Source organism: Alosa pseudoharengus, unplaced genomic scaffold (genome assembly GCF_046254945.1).
Source record: "Alosa pseudoharengus isolate Yale_2024_CS ecotype anadromous, Long Island Sound unplaced genomic scaffold, YU_APseudo_1.1 YU_APseudo_1.1_scf_9, whole genome shotgun sequence".
NCBI classification, from domain to species: Eukaryota; Metazoa; Chordata; class Actinopteri; order Clupeiformes; family Clupeidae; genus Alosa; species Alosa pseudoharengus.
The window spans coordinates 214,855-236,447 of NW_027468881.1; the positions used below are offsets into that span (position 1 = coordinate 214,855).

The 21,593-nt window shown below is 40.3% G+C and overlaps 1 protein-coding gene across 1 annotated transcript in view; it reads right to left on the reverse strand.

The window, feature by feature from the left end:
- LOC143114883 (E3 ubiquitin-protein ligase NRDP1) overlaps window positions 1-21,593 on the reverse strand; it is a 110,998-nt gene extending 89,405 nt beyond the window's left edge. The window contains exon 1 of the mRNA XM_076276720.1: window positions 21,480-21,593. The gene's annotated coding sequence lies outside the window, so the exon portion shown is untranslated. The remainder of the gene's footprint in view (window positions 1-21,479) is intronic.

Genomic DNA, 21,593 nt, shown 5'->3' on the forward strand with positions numbered 1-21,593 from the left:
CTCCCCTGGAGTGACAGGTTGAGGTCATTAAGCAACCCGAATATGTAACACGGCTAAGCGAGTTTTGACACCCAGTCCTCATCACTAAAATGTGCAGCTAACGGTGACTTTTTTCTGTAAGAAATCTCTGCAGCGGCTCTCGCAACTCAAACACTGTTTTTTGTTGCTTATTCTAGCAGTTTAGCTAACTTCGTGTGACACTACCGTTCGCTAAGAAGGTGAAGTGAGCTGACCTGAGGCTGCGCAGCGCTGAAGGCAATATGTAAAAGTGTTGAAGGCGGGACAGACAGAAGCAAGAAAATAGACCTTGCAAAATGCAAACATGCGTGCAATCAAACAACTGCATATAGGCCTATGCCATGTAAAAACGTGACATTATTGCGAATTAAATTTAATTTAGTTTGCATGCATTTTTTTTTTAACTCATGTCGTAGGCTACGGCCCGGTTAGGAATGTCCCACGGCCCGGTACCGGGCCGCGGCCCGGTGGTTGGGGACCGCTGGTGTAGCGCACCCATTCTCACCAGCAAAGTCCTGTCACCTGTCACTCATCGTCGTAGGGGAGATTTTTGGCATCATTCCCGCGTTATAATCATCAGCCAATGAAAGTTGTCACTTCGACCAAGCTCATGCATGAGTAATGATGTCAACCATAGCAACGAAGACTCACTCTTAGCAGTGTTTCCTCTATGTTTATTTTAGCATGGCTGACCGCAACGGTTTAAATTAATACCGCCACAGTATCAGAATAAGGGCAGACGCAAAATGCAGTTGCTTTTTAAATAATCCTGCCGACGTATCCTCCCCTGCTGGCTGCCGCTCACATTGCAATTTAACAATAAGTAGCCTAAAGTAGTCAGAGGTTATTATGGCCCGTCCATTTTCACTTCACATATTATATATTGTATTGATGTAGCCTATTTAAAACATGAACTTTCTTCTCAGTGTTTCCTCTTCATTTAACGGTGCCACTGCTTCAGAATTAGGGGAGACGCACAATATTGTCTGGACGCATAGTAGGCTAAATGCCCACCGCTGGCTGAAGAAAACTGCAGTTTAACAATAAACAGCGATGCTAATCCAATGTCTAGTTTTATTCCATAAATATATTGTTTTTATAGACGTTAGTGGCATGCAGGGCCGGCGATTGCTATAGGCAAGCTAGGCGACTGCCTAGGGCGACAAATGTGTTGGGGGCGCCCTCAGTCGCACTTTGGCCTACTTCCTATTAATCATAGAATAAGAAGTGAAATAAAACATGTTTATTAAACATGATCATCTTAGGGCGCCCCCTCAGCCACACGTTTACTTCTCAACCTGATTATTAGATTGAATTCATGATTATTGTCGAATATTTCCTAATGGGGGGTGGGGGGGGTGTTGCGTTACGTTAGGCAAGTGCTCAGCTGCTGCGTTGATCAAGCTTTACAGAGGTTGATTCCCAAAATGAACAGTTATGTAAAGTAGGCTACAGTTTCTCTCTACATTCTAAACACTCTGGTGCACAGGGACAAAAACAGAGAAAGGAAGAAGATAAAAAGAAAGCCAAGTATAGAGGTAAGTTTTCTCATATCAGCCATTAAGGTGTCAAAGGAAATAAATTGAGTAGGCTATTGTGCATCACCTTATATTGGACGTTTCATTGCTCGCTAGTTAGCGACTGTTACTTTGCTAGTTTGCTACGTATTACTAGCAAACATAACTTCACTGATAACCTACATGTATGTAAATGTCAAAAGACCAGTATCTTATATCTGGATAACGTAGCCTATGCTATGAAAAGTAGTTGCTCTCTACATTCATTATAAACGGCATAAGTTCTGTTTAGTGAGTATCAACTAGGTTCACACCTTTACAGACTATGGTTCATAAACACAGAGTAAGCATTTTACTGATAGGCCTAGTGATGGTGCTCACCCTTCTGTACAGTTCCCTCGAATATACTAAAATATATATGTTTTTTTGTTTTGTTTTGTTTAAATTGGCCAGATGTACTCAGGCAATATTTGCAGAGGCCGGCACCTGCTGGAGAAAGGTTATATCTTCATAGCACTAATAAATTGTTCATAGCACTTATGAACAATTTAGTACAGTTGATCCTTCAAGGCATAGGCCTATACTTGCTTGTTGAAGTGTTGGAGTGACTATAAGAGCATTTTTGTTTGTTCATCCATTGTTAGAGTCATAATTTGTTAAATATCCTTGAACATTCTTTGTAGCATTTTTGTATGTGCTATCTATCAGAGTGCATCATTTAAGTAAATTTGCCTGTTAGAGTGACTATAAGAGCATTTTTGTTAGTATAGATCCTGGAGTTAATCATTCTTTGAATCATCATTTGTAAAATATTCTTGAGAATCCTTTATAGTATTTTTGTAAACAATTCATTAGAGGTGACCATTTTCAGTCATAATTTGCTTGTTTTTTTCAGTGTCCTTAAAAACACTTTTATTTTCACAGTTAATCGAGTTAATCTCATGTTAAATATCATTGAGCATCTTTATTTTATGTGTTGGGGTAGACAATTAGGCATATTTAGTATGGAGTTCACCCATGCTTTGAACCAAACTGTGAGTGTGTAATAAAATAATAAAAAAGAAAATGTTCTGAAACTATTCTGGTGTTAGTTGTCCATGCATCACTTAATCACTCATTGTTTAACTGCAATGTAGAATAGCAGAATTATAAGTGGGTGGAAAAACTGCTTCAGCTTAATTATCAATACCAATTTCCAGGTTTTGCCTGAAATTGCACAGCGCCTGCTTCAGAGGCCACTGTTCCCACCTAGTTTGGCCTATAATCAAATGCTTGACCTCTTTGGAAAGCTAAGACAATGTAGTTTTTTGGAAAACAATTGGACTGTGTGACAGAGGCTAGAACATTGTTTTTTTCCTTCTGCCTGATAAAAAGCATCTGAGCTGACCACATTCCAACCCTCTAGGTCACTTGATATGACTTAGAAACACAACTGATACCTAGCACCAGCTGCCACTGTTAAAAAAAAATCTAGAGGAAACAATGCTCTTAGATAAGGAGTTGTCATTTTTCCTTACTAAGAGTAGGTCTGAAAGGCTTTGTGAATAACTTTTAAGAGAAAACTCCTAGCTAAAATCTTTTAGGGCCATTTCTCTGGTACGTTCAGACTGTGTTGTTTGCTATGATATAATACTGACAAATTAAAACAAATGCACAGTGTAGGCTGCAAAAGCCTGATACGAATGGGTTAATGAGGCGATTTATCATTTTGTGCAATTGTATTCTTAATGTCTTAACAAGAGGGGATTTGCGCTAATGTTCAGGGAATTTCGCATGTAGATTAGTGGTTCTCAAACTATTTTACGCAAATGCCCATACACCCATAATTGCAACGTTACCTGCAGTTTGTTTGAAACGCTACGTGAACATATAATAATCAATTGGACGTGAAATGTCTTTACTCGTTGCCATTATTAGAGATCAGCCTTTCTTAAAAGTGTACTGCTCCACAAATGTTTTGTGATATAACACCAGGCGCACAATGCACTAGGCTACATGATATGAAATGCCTAGGCTAAACAAGGTGAAGATATTAGTTTTCCAACCGTGAACAAGGCATTTTTTATTTGCTTGATGTTTGGCAATTAGGCTATCCAAGAAAAACTAATCAAATGAACCAAAGGCTGGCCTTGAATTAGGCTAGGTGAACTTGGCTATTAAACGGGAGACTTTCTGTGGCCCATCTGTAAACAATTCTGGGTCTTAAATTTAAGTTGTATGTTTGCCATTTCCGTTCTATTGCTCTGTATGCATTTCCATGTTTGCATTGCACTGCTATACCAAAATAATATAGTGTTTACCCAAATTCAACCCTTCCCATAACGTGTAAGGTAAATTGTGCTTGCTAGTATGATTAGTTTCTTTTAACTTGTCGGCCAGCCAGCCCCGGTCATATGACCTATATTTCGAAGGAAAATTGACTGTGAACCACAAGTGTGAAATCATGTGTGTAAGCCTATATAAAATGGAGAGTGAAGTCACCAGTCGAAATAGCGGTAATCTTTTTATATCACAATATATTTACAGATATCAGGATATATATACACAGATGTATTCAGGGTTCCTACACATTTTCCATTTCAAAATTCCATACTTTTTTTTTCATACTCAAATGTTCAAACTTCTCGGTAGATTTTTCTGACCGTATTCTAGATATTGTCAATGGAGTGTTCTACTAGCATTGTGAAGAGCTGTATAATAATGTTTATTATTAACTTGTTAGCCCTCAGAAAACACTTGCCCATTGTTGGATACTTTTCGATGGGGAAGTGCTGTGTTGGAAGGTGCACTCACATTTGATACAGCATACTACATATGTTGGAGACTATCAGATAATGCAGTATCCATGTCTTGGTAACTTTTACAAAATCAAAAAAGTCTACCAGTGTTTTAGCCGAAAATAGCAGAGCTAGGTATAGGGCAAGTGCATAGAACTGGGGTTTTCGATTTGGTTTTGGTACCAGGGTCCCCTTGTGGGAGAGATTTTTTTCTGAGGACCCCCATTCAATTGTATCTTGATGATGTGGACTGACATCTTAAGCTACACAAAAGTAGGAATGGTTTATTATGACCTGAGTGAAGTGATTAGTACTGTAGATGCAATAGTCTGGAAACACAAATATTTCTCCATACCCTTGTTTCTTTTTTTCATACTTATCCAGACCTGGAAATTACAAATCAAATTCCATACTTTTCCAGGTTTTCCATACTGCGTAGGAACCCTGTGTATTATATTATATACTGTATTATATTATAATCCTCTGGTGTTCCAAGGTAGGCTATTGCACCCCCCCCAAAAAAAAAAAAAAAATTGAGGTTTGTATCAAACCGTGGGTCAAAAATCGTGATACAATCCGAATCGTGAGGTTAGTTTATCGTTACAGCCCTACCCTATACAATTAGCAGTAATCCGCTTTTGAAATTGAAGCAAATGTCTACATGGGCTCCAACTCCAGCTTTTGTAATACATGATTTCATAAAAGGCCAAACACAAAATAAGTGTTAAAAATATCACCTAGATAACTGTAAATATTAAAACCAGAGTTTTTCCAATATGGTTTCACAAAATGCTAAGCATGCATATATTTAAGTTCCTTAAAGCTGAGCTGTGCTTAAATTGTTTAGTGCATGATTTCATAACCAAATAGAAAAAAAATGCCTTGATACCTGTAAATATTTAAATCTGAGGATGTACAGTAGGGCTAGGCGATAAAACGATAGCGATATGTATCGCAATAGACATGTAATCAATATCAATAAAAAATATGTTCGATAGAACATTCGATAATTAAAAGCAACACACACCTCCCGCCTTACGTTGTCCATAAATAAATAACAGTGTTTCCCACAGAATTGGATTCAATTTGTGGCGGTAGCTGACTTGGAACCCTTGCAATTGTAACACAGTTAAAAGGCTGCTGATGTGTGGATGCAATTCATAACGTTTTCTACATAGTTAAAATAAAGGTTTGTACTTCTCCTTGGGACAAACACTTTTCCATTTACATCGGGATTTTGCAAACATTCAGTGTCAGAGTCAATAAAATGAGCCCTTCAATGAAATTGACAAGCAGCTGTAAGTAGGCTAAGCATGCTAAATTCGACATCCAGTATTCTAACGTTAGCTTTGACATACTGCTTGATTGCATAACTTAACTTAGTTTAGTCTCCTCAATGTAGGCTACTATGTTGTGATAAGACCTTAGCAGAGTTAACTTCAATGCAGCAATTTTGAACAAATTTGCGCAGTATGGTAACGATGCTAAGCAGATTTAATAGTAATTTAGCCACACGTCTTCTATGCAATGCTTCTATGTGGCAACAACAATCCTTCAACAATCCTGAATATTTTGTTAAAGCGATGGTTCGGAGTAATTTCACCCTAGGGTCCTTTGCACCATGACCCCGAGCCAAACACCCTCCTAGAACCTGTTTTCCCTTGGTCGAACCCTGGTCGAGTAGCCCTGTCAGAAACTAATGAGTTTCTGCAGGCATAATGGAACCAACTTTTATCTCGTAAATTACCCCACTATTAATGCCCTGAATGGTACGAAACTTCTACAGTATGTTCTTTACTCATAAAACGAGGCATTGAAAAGTTTGTAAGTACACAGGAGTTTATTTAAATAACACTTGCCTGATGGCAACCAAAAAACGTTGATGTAATCGCTTCCTGCCAGGTGATACAGTTTTCAGCCATATCGCCTAGCCCTAATGTACAGTAAAGTTAGATCAAGTTGGATAGTTGGATTGTAGGATGCTCCAGAACAAACACCAACTGAGACTTAAAGGAGCCACACCACTTTTATGACAAGACACTACGGCATATGAATGTGGTTCTGTTGACCTTTAGTTTTGTTGCTACTGTGCTTGGAGGACAGTTGGTAGGTTGGTAGGCACATTTTAATCGTATCACGATAATGCTGATAGCCGTGATCATTTTGGTTACTATAATCATCACATTTTCATACCGTTTTTCTAGTGGCTGCTAAAAAAGTTGAGTGGCTGGTAGATTTTGGAATCCACCAGCCACAGTGGCAGGTGGACAAAATATTTAATTTCCATCCCTGGTGTACATGCTTGAGTAACTCAAGCTATTTTCGAATTATCCATTATCTAGTGTGTTAATCGGACTGAAAAAGCTTAGATTTCCTCCGATTTCAGCCGGACTAACATGTATTTAAAAACTTTGGTTTGAGTCGGACTAACACAATAGTTGGTTTTTTTGGAGTGGCGTGGGACAGTAGGCAACTGACAAGGGCAGGTGGGACAGTATAGTAAAATTGATACTTACTAATATTCAAAGAACTGCTTTACCTAAACAAATTTTTACTGTTGTTGGTGGCGCACGCATGAAACAGTTGGCAAGTGGTGTGTGACAGAAGGCAACTGGCAGGGGCGAGTGGTGTGGGACTGTACATAAGTAGCTCAAGACAGTAGGCGAGTGACATGGTACAGTAACCAAGTGGCATGAGCTAGTAGATGAGTGGCACTGGACAGTAGGCAAGTGGCAGGGGACAGTGGGGCAGGCAAGGAAGGCGAGTGGCACGGGGCAGGGGTGTGGAACTTTAGGCAACTAGCGCTGGACAAGTAGGCAAATGGCATGAGAGAGTAGGCGAGTGGCAAGGGGCAGTGGCGTGGGACAGAAGGCAAGAGGTACAGGACCTTACAGCGGGGAAAATAAGTATTGAACACGTCAACATTTTTTTCAGTAAGTATACTTCCAGTGAGGCTATTTGCATGAAATTTTTACCAGACATTTGTATTAACTTAGGTAATCCACACATATAAAAACATCCAAACATTAATGTTCATAAGTAGAGTTATGAGTAAAAAAGTGGAATGGCACAGGGAAAAAGTATTGAACACGCTAAGAAAAAGCAGTACACAAAGGCAAGGAATGGCAAGGAACAAGCTGGAATCTATACATAGTTAGAGAGTAATTATCCCTCCTATCTGTGCAAATTAATGTAAGCTGGGTTAGTACATATTGATGAGCTATAAAAAGGTTTTTCATTACCAAGTTGTCACACAAGAAACATTTCATGATGGGTAAAAGCAAAGAGCTCTTCCAAGACCTTTGCAACATTATTGTTGCAAAACATATCAATGGAACTGGTCACAGATGCATTTCAAAACTTCAGAATCATCCAGTAAGCAGTATTGGAGCCATTATCTGCAAGTGGAAGGAACATCACTGCATCATCAATCGGCCATGCACAGGATCTCCTCACAAGATTTCTGACCAGGAAGTCAGAAGGATAGTCAGAAGTGTAGCCTAAGAGCCAAGGACCACTCCAGAAAGACTTGGAGGCAGCAGGTTCAATTGTTACAGAGAAAATCATAGGTAATGCACTCCACCGCCATGGCCTCTATGCACGCTCACCCCACATGACTCTATTACTGAAGAAAAACATGTCGAAGCTCACTGAAAGTTTGCTACACAACATTTGGACAAGCATATGAAATACTGAGAGAATGTATTCTGGTCAGGTGAGAGCACAATTTAACTCTTTGGATGTCATACTACACACCATATTTGGAGGAGAAATGGCACTGTGCATCACCCTAAAAATACCATACCAACAGTGAAGTTTGGAGGTGGAGGCATCACAGTGTGGGGCTGTTTTTCATCTCATGGTACTGGCAGACTTTATACAGTTGAAGAAATGATGAATGGAGCCATTTTTTCTGGGAGAATCTTGCCATCCACCAGGACAATGAGGATGAGACATGGCTAGACCTTCCAGCAGGACAATGATCCAAATCATTCAGCAAAGAAAACTCTCAATTGGCATCAGAGAAAGGAAATCAAGGCCCTGACTTAAATCCAATTGAACAGTTTTGGAAGTTACCTAAAGATCAGGATTTACAAGAGGGACCCCTGGAATCTTCAATATTAAAAGACTATCTGTTTAAAAGAATGGGCCAAAATCACACCTGAATACTGCAACTGATTAGTTTCGTCATACAGGAAATGCCTTGAAGCTCTCATTACAAATAAAGGGTTTTCCACAAAGTATTTAAGAAATTTCAGTAGGCGTGTTCAATACTTTTTTCTTGTGGCATTCCACTTTTTTACTCATAACTCTACTTAGGGACATTAATGTTTGGATTTTTTAATATGTGTGGATTACCTAAATTAATACTAATGTCTGTAGAAAATTTCATGAGAATAGCCTCACTGGAAGTATACTTACTGAAAAAAATGTTGACGTGTTCAATACTTATTTTCCCCGCTGTATGTGATCTAAAATATGCAATATAAGTTTGCAATAACATTTTGAAAGTCAAGCATCAGTTCAACATTACAAACTTTGCACCACATCGTATTGGTGAGCATGCCTACTACTGCACTATTAAATGCAGGCTTTGCAATAAGATAAAGACATAGATTATCATAGATAGTTCAAATTGTGGTTTGATTAAAAAACGATAATTGTGCTGCTCTACTTGAGAGGGTTGACAGAGGGCAGGGCTGAGATTTCTTCGGTTGTATATTCTCAAAATCTATCTATTCTGCCTAGCCTGCATTTTCAAGGAATTCCGATCCTACCCTTCCCTAGGATAACGTCAAGGGGAGCAGGAAGCGGGAGCTAGTAAATGAATATCTATTTTAAGGAGTTAAAGCTGCCGATTTAAATTGCAGTCGTGATACCTATCTGGTTATAGGCTAGTTGTAACGTTTACATTATCTTTTCCCTGACGAAAAACATGAATTTCCAAGATACTATAGAATGAATCGTACAATACCGACCAAAGATTTCAGAGTAGCCGTATAGCGTTCAAGAATCTTTGACTTTTTTAGAGTGGGAGATGAATAAATGGGCATTGAATAAGCACAGTTGGTCTAACTACAACCACTCAAGCAAGAAGTAAAGCTAATTATCAGATATATACCAATTCTGCACGGACATATACTGTATCTACATTAATGTATATTGACAAGTACATTTTAAACTGCTATAACAAAATTCCCTGATATTCCATGACTTTGCCCCACAAATGATAAAATTCCCTGACTTTCCATGTCTGGAATAGACTTTATCAAATTTCCATGAAAATTCCATGACCCGTGGGAACCGTCATAATCACTCGGTTAAAGGAGAATTCCGGTGTGATATTGACCTAAAGTGTGTTGAAACATGATACCGAGTGTGAACGTATGTCTCATAGCCCATCTCGGCTTGTCCCCTGCACTCCAAAATCTGGCGCTAGTTAGCCGATGCTTCCAACAGCTTTTTCAATGGTGGTGCTTCGGCATCAGGCTAGCCATGCAAATAAATCGCTGTTTTAAACCATTTTACGAGGCTCAATGTATCTCCACACTTCATTGGTAGACTTCCAAGGGCCCTGACATTTAAAACGAGACACTGAGAACTTTGAAAAAGCACTGGTAGTTTACTTACAAGACGATTTATACAGACAGTATCTCTCGAAGTTTAGCGTTTGCAGCCATCTTGAATTTAGTCACGATAAGTCGAGCGACGAGTAAGAATGAACAGGTATGATAAGGGATCAGATTCCAAAAATAATTCCGTGGAAATGCATGGATTCCAGTTGCTGCTACTGGAAGAAACTGGAATCCATGCATTTCCACTGAATTATTTTTGTTATTTTTATTTTGTTATATTTATATTTATTTATATTATTTTTAGTTTCTCAGACAAACCCGCGATTGCATTAGAAACCGGGATAAGGAGTGCCAATAGAACTTAATTGTTGGTAACCAGAATACTAGTATTCATCAGGGATATTAACAACCGGGTTTATACATGTCTTCATGTTAACACCATATCCTGAATATGATCAAAATGAAATCCGTTTTTATTATTTTCCAAATTCCGTTTTATTTTTTCTCAATTCTGTTTTTTCGGATTTAATTTTAGTTGTTTCTCCTTTTTTTAACATTTAATCAGCATCCACCTATAAAAAACTCAATGACAGACACAATTCAGCTTTTTAAATATTCAGCAAAGCCAATCATTCAAAGTTCTCCAACATTTAGCCAAATATTCAACAAATCTCTGCTCAAAAACAACAGCTAGGGCCTAGGGCCTGCATAACTTCAACTACATGGCCATAATAGGCTGCATGTTTAGATCTCAATAAAAGGGCACCTTGTGACTCAAAATTTTCTACTACATAAAAGTAGCCTACTTGTTTGTAGATTCATGTTTCATTTTACATATGTGTTGTTTTCTACAGCATTTAGCCTACCATCGTTAGCACACATTTCCATTGAAGTATGGCTACATGACGGTAAGGGGCTTGGTGTTCTGGCTGCTTGCAATGTTTCAAGAAACTGACATAGCGGTATGTCAGCCTCTGCACACATTTCAACAATCTTCCACAAACTCACGTCATCTACTGATTTTGTCATTGTCTTGAATGGAGGGATTTGCCGTGGATTTAGCTTTGGGGTCATTCCAAGTGAAAACAGCCAAAATCAGGGTATCATGTACATGGTACCTCTCAGATTTTGCTGAAAAGCGGTGAAAATATGCCTTATGTTACCAAACGAGGGAATCTGAAGTTTCAGGTCAATGGGCCCTATCATGACATTCTAAAGTGCATCGTCACTCGTCAAAAGTCTATTCAAATTTAGTAGGATGTCCAGTTCACATTGGGAGGGTTTTCGTCCTCAAAAGTGGAGCGCATGGCGTAACAAGGTGTTCCTAGGTCTTTTAATCGGTCATATGGGTGTGTTTGGGGCGTAACATCATTTTAAACCAATGAGAATGACATCTGTCATTCCCTTTAACGGCGCAACGCGCGATATGTCAAATAAATGCATCTGTATTTTGGCATTCAACGGCGCATTTGAAGGAGGCTGCTTGCGAGACCGTATGGAATAGTCATTCTTAAACCATGCTTTACTAAAACTTAGCATAGCCTTCACGCATTTGCACTCGTCTATTATTTGAACTCATTGGCAAAGTGAAACTAACTTCACCAAGGAGTCAGTCAACGACAAGACAGTTATATGCAGTTACTTTCACTATTGACTGACAATGGGTTACCATCGAAAACATAGGCTGGAAAAAGCAACACTTACCCTAATGTTGCTCAAATGACTGAATAAAACAACATTTATCCTGCAGAGGAGTTGCTTATATCTCGTGACAGTGCGTCTTCAGCTGTGCTCCATACGTGTCTCTCGCCTCTCCCCTAATCACTTTTAACCGTCATTACCAATTTGCAAATGATGGTGAATAACTACTCATCATGAGATGTACAGTATTTCGTAATATCTTTATTCTAATTATGTTTACCATTGTAATCGTGCAATTTGTAATGCTTTGCATGGACGTGCGCTGGTGTGCGTTCATGAATGATAGAAGGATGGTGCGTGCACCTGCCAATATGACTGTTGACATGCGCTCTTAAAATAGCATATGAACAACTCGCCATTGACTTCTGACTTCTGACCAGGTTTAGGTGGTGTATGATAGCGATTTTTAGACAACGCGCCAGGGCCCGCCCTAGGTTGTTAATTGCCACACCCCTGGGCGCAATGCTTAAAAAATAAAGGTGCAAAATACCGAATTCAACTTTGCGCGACTGAAAAACGAACTGTACGCCATGCGCTGGTGCCCCAAAATATAGCCCTACATCTCAAACGGTTTGCCCGTGGCGTCCATTTGAATTTCGGGTGCCACGGCCGTAGTTGACACATTGGAATTTCACATTTCATCTTTTGCCATTTTTGGAAGCCCATAACGTCTGTTCTAATAGTGGTAGAAGGCTGGAAACTGGTGTGGTAGTTCATTGTAGTCTGTACTACACAATTCTGGAGGCAGAATAAACATTCCTTACTGTTTGGGTGAGAGGTGGTTCACCAAAGTCCTAAAAAATGTTGACGGCATGTGTGATTTTTCACTTTTTGGGTGGCCTTAGCACCACAATTAATGATCATATTTATTCTAAACAGGATTATTTGTTATATGTGGGAACCTTGCTCTTGCCAAAATGAATTTGAAGGGTATGGTAGCACTGGCGGGGGTTTTATGGGGGTCCAAAAACCCTCTCCGGCAGAGGTGACTCTTAGAACCCCATATTTGGACCCCCAAATGACCATGTGGGCACTTGATGATCCTAATGGGATTTATACCAGATAAAGATACATATTTGTTCTTTCTTTTAGTGAAAGAACATTTTTGACTATGAAGCTCCATAATATGAATTTTATTCTTCATAATGCACCATTTTGGACATTGTTTCCAGAAGTCTGGAATGTAGATCAGAGAGAATTTAGTGATGATAAAGCATGAAAATAGTGGAAATAACTTAGTATTATGCTCAGTGATGGCAAACAATTAAATACTGAGACTGTCACGGATTAACCCCTTATCCCCCATGAAAGAGACCCGCCATGAAACTTTTAAAGAACTAAATAACAAGAATGTTACATAGTGTAAGAGTCACCCAAAAAGTGAAAAATCACACATGCCGCTAGCTCGCTACTTCCTCCCCCTCCCTCCCGTGCAACTGAAACTCTCCTGAACGCGCATCTCGTCGGTGATTTGCTGGAACAGTTTGTTATGTTTTTATGGGCAAGGATTGCTCAAGTTGTTTTGTGGCTGTTTTTGGAGCCTGGGTTGTCCACACAGTGTATTCAGGACAGGCAGCTAGCGGATGGTGAGGTGATGTTTGCTGTAAGGGACAAAAAATGTTTTAGCCTAGGAATTTGTATCGGTGTTACGTACAGCAGTCTCTGAGCATTCTTTGATATTCACGTGATCAACACAGTTGCGTACAGCTCACCTTTTTCAGCGAATGTAATGAATCATTTCCGGGTCAATAAAAACCTTGAATACCTGTGGAAACCCTGAGTTGTCTACTTTCTGCTGCACTTCGTTTGGAAGACTGTTGACGGAAAACGACTGCGCTAGAGAAGTAAGTATGGCGACATACCCTTTCTACATTGAAAATTTCTCAAAATGGCCACGGGGGTGGGTTTGGCATTTGTCCTCAAATAAAGTGGGGAAGAGTTAAAACAACTATAGCGACGACTTGTGGCAAAATGTGTTAGTGCAAACAGATGAAAAGTCAAGTAGACATGTTGAATTCACTTTTTCCGTTGTGTTTAGAATGTTAGCGTGATAATTAAAGGACGTTTTTTTTACTTTTGTAACGGTCCTTCGGAATATGTCGCGAGAAGAGACGAGAGACTGAACTAGCGTCGTTTGATAGCCATATATTCAATACTTATTACACAGAAGTATATATTTTCAGTTTCAAATATAAACTGTGAACCAAAACTACAAAGTTAACTAGGCCTACATTAACTGTTAGACCAGGGGTCTGCAACCTTTAGCTCCTCTATAGTGGCCCCACCTTTTTCTAAATAAATGAATAAAATATTTTAATATAATTTCATTTAATTGTCAAGCTCTACTTGAAGTATATGGACTAATAGGCTATATCTATATTTTCATGATAACAATTAATGGAAATACAGTATAGCCATGACGATAATAGCATAGAATGGTAGGTTAGTAAAGTGCAGTGACTGACTATCTGTGTTTAAACGTCTTTGATATCTTTGTGGCCCCAGACTGATTTAATGTTGTATTTATCATAAAAAAATGGCCCTTTGGAAAGAAAAGGTTGCCAACCCCTGTGTTAGACCAAGTTTTCTAGGCTGTGAATAAATAAAAGTGCCACCAGGGAGTGCCATTACTCTCTTCAAAAGGCATTGACATGCGTCTATCATGCTGCTTTGTGCACTAATCAGTGAAAGGAAATAAACTACATACTTTGATATTTGTTTTTCATAATATATTTAATATAATCTAATAATAGTAATAAAATAACAAATGTTTGTTACACTGTATGTTCTTTTTATAGAAAATGCCCCGTGCCAAGAACTACACGGAGGAGGACCTATGGCTGGCCTTGCTGGCCCTGGAGGAGGGAGGGAGCCTCCGTAAGGTGGCGGCCGAATACGGCGTTCCCCACACCACCCTGCAAGACTGGAGGAAGGGGAAGTATGCCCACCTCCCCCACCCCAACCGGGCATTGCTGCCCAATGAGGAGGAGGCCTTGATCAGCTACATCTTCTGGATGGCAGCACACGCCTTCCCCATCACCAATTTGGTGGCGTTATTGCTTGCCTTCGAGATATGCAAGGCGTCGGGACGGACGAATCCGTTCCTGAACATAGAGAAGGGCCTGAGCAAGATGTGGTGGAGCCGCTTAAGAGCTCGCCACCCCACCGTAGCCTCAAGAAGACCAAACTACATCGAGACCGAGAGGATTCACGGTGCTACGGTGGCACGGGTGGACGAGCTCTTCCACATCTGCCAGGCCCTGTACGATCGGTTCGGATTCCGCGGGACCCCTGAGGTCATCTATAACTGCGATGAGACTGGATTCGGCGACAAGGGCTCCTCCAGAAAGTGTGTCCTCTGTGGGAAAGGCCAGAAGACTGTATGCGCAGCAGGTGACAACCAGGGAACACGTCACGGTGCACTGCTGCGTAAACGCTGCTGGGGAGGCCATACCCTACGTTTGTCATCTTTGCAAAGTGCCTCCCCAGCACAGCCTACGGCCTGGAGGGGCCCACCAATGCGCTCTACGGTGTGTCGGATACTGGGTTCATGGACAGTGAGCTGTTTTTGAAGTGGCTGGAGCACTTCGTGGAGTACGCCCAGCAGGAGCGACCACTCCTCCTCTTCATGGACCAACATGACACTCATGTTGGGACAAGAGTGGTCGACTTCTGTCGGGCGAACCAGATCGAGGTGGCGTGCCTGCCATCGCACGCCACCCATGTGCTCCAGCCGCTGGATGTGTCGGTGTACGGCCCTCTAAAGGCGGCATTCTCAGATCTTGCAAGACATCTGGGGCTGGTGAGAGGCAACCTCATCATCGGGAAGAAAAACTTCACGCCGGTGCTGAAGGTCGTGTTGGAGCAGGCCTGTAACCCACACAACATCCAGAGTGGGTTCAAGAACACAGGCCTGTTCCTGCTGGACAGGAAGGCGGTGGACGAGTCCAAGGTGAGTTGACAAAAACTCTGCAGTAGGGCTGGGACAACGCGTATACGTAATCGATGACGTCGACGCAAAAAATACGTCAACGCAAAATATGAGCGTCGATTCGTCAAGCATAACGTGTGCTGCTAAATATTTTTAATTTTACACCTTCAGTGTTTTCCATACGTTGACTAATATGTGGCTGGGCACCACAAAATCAAAACCGGCCACCACACATTGATGTTCTATGTTGTAGGTCTACTATTTAAATTAAAGATACGATAAAATAATTTCATTGAGCTGCACTTACTCACACAGCCTTTCCTCGCCCCGCCCACTCTCTTTCGTAACGAGCCCGCTGCTCTTCCTCTGCATGTGCAAAATATTCACGATTGTTGAAGGATTGTTGTTACCACATAGAAGCACTGCATAGAACACAGTGGGCTAAATTGCTATTAAATCCACTTAGCATCGTGACCATGCTGTGCAAATTTGTTTAAAACTGCTGCAGTAAAGTTAAAGTAAACTCTGCTAAGGTCTTATCACAACATAGTACATTGAGGAGACTAAACTAAGTTAAGTTACAGTATGCAATCAAGCAGTATCTCAAAGCTAACGTTAGAATACTGTTTGGATGTCAAGCTTAGCATGCTTACTTGCAGCTGCTTGTGTATTCGTTACTCATGCAGGGCTCATTTGAATGTTTGCAAAATCCCGATGTAAATGGAAAAGTGTTTTCCAAGACTCAAAAGTGCTTGTCCAAATGAGAAGTACGAACCGTTATTTGAACTAACTACGTTACGAATTGCATCCACACATTAGCAGCCTTTTAACTGTGTTAATGTTAATTGCAAGGATTCCCACAGGAACGTCTTAAAATGACAGGCACTCAATTAGACATGCACTACTGAACTTTATTGAATGCTACCTCTGACTAAGAATGCATTACTTTGCACTTGTATAGTCTTTTATTTTGGAATCTTAAGAGCAATAAACATATATTGCAATGTTAAAGAATTCATGTTTTTTCATTCAGATATGTAAATAAACATGTATACGTTGAAATTAGTGAATTAATGGGGAGATAATCTAATCGAATCGGACTGAAAAAATGAATCGTTAGATTAATCGATGTATCGAAAAAATAATCGCTAGATTAATCGTTTAAAAAATAATCGTTTATCCCAGCCCTACTCTGCAGCAAAGGGAGGCGCTACAGGCATCGGCCCGGGCTGCCAGGGAGGCCCAGGAGGTAAATAGGGAGCTCCAGGAGGCTGTGAGGTGTGCCTTCTGCGGGCAGGGAGGGCAACAACTTTTTCTTTAATGTGACTCCTGTACCCTCTAGTACCACACCGAGTGAGTCAACGTCGGCATGGTACCAGAGGGTACATGGTACTGTGATGTGTCTCATGCAGAGGCAGCAATGGAGGCGGCGACAGTTTTCGAAATGTAAAAAACCCTTTAAAAAAAAAAAAAAAAAAAAAAAACCTTTAAAAAACACCTAAAAAAACACCCTAATTTTTTTTTTTAAAGATTTATGATTTTTGTGATTTAAAATTTTAAATGAGAATAGTTGTATATAGTTCCTTTGTGTGTGATTTTCATAATATTTGTAAATATTATTCTAAATTATTTTCTATTCTCCATGTCCTGGTCTTACAAGGGCCTCATTCCATGTTTTATCATTAGTTCTCTGCTCTGTTCTCTATGTCCTGGTCTTACAAGGGCCTCTGCACTGTTCTTCATGTCCAGGTCTTACAAGGGCCGCATTCAATTAATCACTTGTGCCATGCTGTATTACTGGTCTTATAAGGTCTTCTTGTAATTGCACTTTAATCATTACAGGCGTCATGTTTCTGGTCTTACCAGGTCTTGTTGTAATATTGCACTTCAATATCTAAGTGTTGTGTCCATGGTGCTTACAAGTACAGCAGTAGCCTACTTCAAATGTTGTGTTTCTGACACAAAGCCTTCATGAAATTGCGCGTTTTAATGCTACATGTGGTGCTAAAAGAGTTGGTTCCCAAATATAATGCATTTTGCAGTTTGTTTTTAACACAATGAATGTAGTTGCTACTAAGTTGTTGTGATGCATCCTACACTTTGAACCATTTATGTTATGCCGCATCGTCGGCTACTGGACACTGTACAGTGGCAGTTTCTGTTCCTGTGATTGTGATAAACACTTGATACACTTTTGAATGTAACATAAAATATTTCACTACTGCAGTACCAATGATTTGAGGACTTCTCATTTATTATTTCAAGGGCAACAGAGTTTACGGACGCATAAGTATGACAACTACTTGCCGTTATGGTGGAGCTAAATCTAAACTAATCTTAAAATGATCCTTACCACGTATTTAGCCACCAAAACTCTTCTTTGACGAAGTAATTTAACAACAAACAAATGTACCAACATTATTTACTACATGAAAAGCGTTTACGGTGTGAAATGTTTGTTTAAATTGTATTACAACGGCGTTGTACGCAACTGTGAGGGTACTTCGCGAACGTCAAGCCGAAATCTCTCGCTCTGTCAAAATCAGAAAAAGCCGGCACAAAGCTCAAATAATCGGTCGAAGGACTGGCCACAATGTTCAGAGGTAAGCGAATTTGTTTTTTTCTTGAAGAAAAGACTCTACTCTTTTGAATGAGGTATACAGGAAGTGTATTGATTACCGTCACTCAATCGTCTTAAGAGAAGTGCAAAAAACTCCGCTCCACTAGGGGGTAGACTGTAGGTAACACCGATACAAATTCCCTAAACAACCTATGACATCGCTTAGAGCACCTTTAAGGTACGTTTTTGAATGTAATTACTCTGACGTTCGACATTAGATGACCATACATTTGAGCAATGGGCACAGTCTTAGGGGCTGCAGACTTTGCATAAGATTTCTCCGCATTGCTTAAGCCAAATTCTATTCTTGCTGTATAGCCTATAGCTTGAACCAAAATGTAGCTTATTATCAAAGTGAAATGGTTGTTGGCATAAGTCAGCGGCGTTAATTTGAGCACATAATTCTAATGTTTTGATGTGTTGAATAGAAGTCAATGATCGCCGTAAGCGGTGACCAAAGAATATTTCTTTGGATAACGTGACAGCAGTATCATAACCGGTGTTGTGCCCCTTCTGGTTTTTCCACCTACTGGTTTCCGAGCTGTTTCCGAGCCTGTCCAGATGTCATGTATACCTATCAACAGCAGCTGACGGCTACCACGTCGACAGATTCGCTACATATTCATAAACATTTTACTGGCCTTTGCATGTCGCACCTCAATAAAAACTGCACTGAACTGAACTGAATACCTGAGAACTACATTACTATAACATTTTCCAGCGAGGAAAATGCTTTTTTAAAGTAACCTAATTTCGATTCTCTGTGTCGCGCTGGATTCGAACCTTCATCAGCAAAAGTATCACCATGCTAGACTGTCTCGCTCTCCACTAAACTATCAACATCTACATAACTTCTAGAACACAACGCTGTGTTCACTCAGTAGGCCTAGGCCATGATTCACCATTTATCTGAATATTTTGAAACAACTGGTTACCTTGATTTAGGCTTTAAAAACGTAACTGTATCATGCACTCTACCTTCTGTTACACCTCTGCGCTATTCATGTGCAAGGATTTGTCATAAATTCTACCAGGCAACGCACGAGTTATGAAACAATGGGTCTAAAACAACTGGTTACCCTGGACTGAAAACGCATGATCTCGCTCTCAAACAGCTAGGTTGCAATAGCCTACGTTCCCTGGATGCATATGCCTACACATTTTACTGGCCTTTGCGTTTCGCACCTTAATATAATCCGTACACAGCTGAGCACTATAACATTCTCCAGCGAGAAAATTATTTTTTAGAAGTCGCCTAATAATGACCATGACCATGATCTAGATTCGAACTCTCTTCAGGAAAACAAATTACACGCGTGACCACACCGTTCCCCACTACACCATCAACACTGTGTCAATGATCGTTTAACTATTTTCTATCAAGTCATACATCACTGTTTGTCTGAACATTCCGAAACAACTGGTTACCTTAATTTAGGCTTAAAACATATCGCTCTGCTACACCGCTGCGCCATCTGTGTGCAATGATTTGTCAAAAATTCTACCAGGCAGCATATGGATTCTGAAACAATGGGTCTGAAACCACTGCATGGTTACCCTGGCCTGGAAACGCATGAATTCGAGACTGTGAAAAACAGCTACAATAGCCAGTTCCTTTGGTTTAGGACAAGCAGATTTCTATGGCCATGGCGTCTCGTTTCCAAAATTATAGCCTATGCTATCCTACAACGTTATGTTTACGACGGAATATAAATATTTGCAACCCCTACAATGCTTTTCATTTCAGGTTTTTAATTTTAAAAGGTTAACCTCATATCCCTGTTATCACAAGCAGCTTGTTCTAAATTGGGATGAAACTGGTTACCTTGCCTCAATTAGGCTACAGATGATCCCCACAAGCTGCTTGCGCATATACCAACATTATGTGCTAGTTAATTTGCACCAAAAGCTCTCCAGCTCCAGCTGTTGAGTGTTTGACAGCGAGATCATGCGTTTTCAGTCCAGGGTAACCAGTTGTTTTAGGCCCAATTGTTTCATCATCCGTGCGCTGCCTGGCAGAATGTATGACAAATCCTTGCACATGAATAGCGCAGAGGTACAGAAGGTAGAGTGCATGATACAGTTACGTTTTTAAAGCCTAAATCAATTAAGGTAACCAGTTGTTTCAAAATATTCAGATGAACGGGAAATCATGGCCTACTGAGTGAAAACAACATCATGTCGAATGAGTTTTGTAGTTGTTAGTAGTGTGGTGGAGAGCGAGACAACCTAGCATGGTTTTACTTTTGCTGAGGAGGGTTCGAATCTAGCGCGACAGTTCATCGAAATTAGGTTACTTTTTAAAAATAGCATTTTTCCCGCTGGAGAATGTTATAGTGATGTAGTGCTCAGATGTTCAGTTCAGTACAGTTTATATTGAGGTGCGACACGCAAAGGCCCGTGAACTGTGTATGAATCCAAGGAACGTAGGCTATGGCAACCTAGCTGTTTGAGAGCGAGATCATGCGTTTCCAGGGCAGGGTAACCAGTTGTTTTAGACCCATTGTTTCATAACTCGTGCGTTGCCTGGTAGAATTTATGACAAATCCTTGCACATGGACAGCGCAGAGGTGTAACAGAAGGTAGAGTGCATGATACAGTTATGTTTTTAAAGCCTAAATCAAGGTAACCAGTTGTTTCAAAATACTCAGATAAACGGTGAATCATGGCCTAGGCCTACTGAGTGAACACAGCGTTATGTTCTGGAAGTTATGTAGATGTTGATAGTTTAGTGGAGAGCGAGGCGGTCTCGCATGGTGATTCTTTTGCTGATGAAGGTTCGAATCCAGCGCGACACAGAGAATCGAAATTAGGTTACTTTAAAAAAGCATTTTTCCCGCTGGAAAATGTTAAAGTAATATAGTGCTCAGGTATTCAGTTCAGTTCAGTGCAGTTTTTATTGAGGTGCGACATGCAAAGGCCAGTAAACTGTTTATGAATATGTAGCGAATCTGTCGACGTGGGTAGCAGTCAGTTGCTGTTGATAGGTATACATGACATCTGGACAGGCTTGGAAACAGCTCGGAAACCAGTAGGTGGAAAAACCAGAAGGGGCACAACACCGGAATACTGAAGTGCATGTAAACGCAGTCATAGTCATAATCAGCCTGCTAACTGCAGTAATGCAGACACCAGAGAGTAACGTTATGTGAAGAGCCTTGTTATCTTTTCCAACATGTCGGACAAACAGCATGACAACCTTCAAACAATAAAATTTGGAACATATTTAACTCTAACGTTAGCAACGCTTGACAGTTATTTTAGCTAGAAAGTAAAATGGCTAGCAAATAGCAACTGTAATTGATCAACTCGTGGAATTAACTTTAATGTTAACGTTACCTTTTGCGATAAAGGTCTGTCTTGTATCAATACATTGCAACTTAAATGGACGTCCAGATTACGCATGGAACAATCTATTTACAGTCCACTTTGCTTACACTAGGCTACTCCACT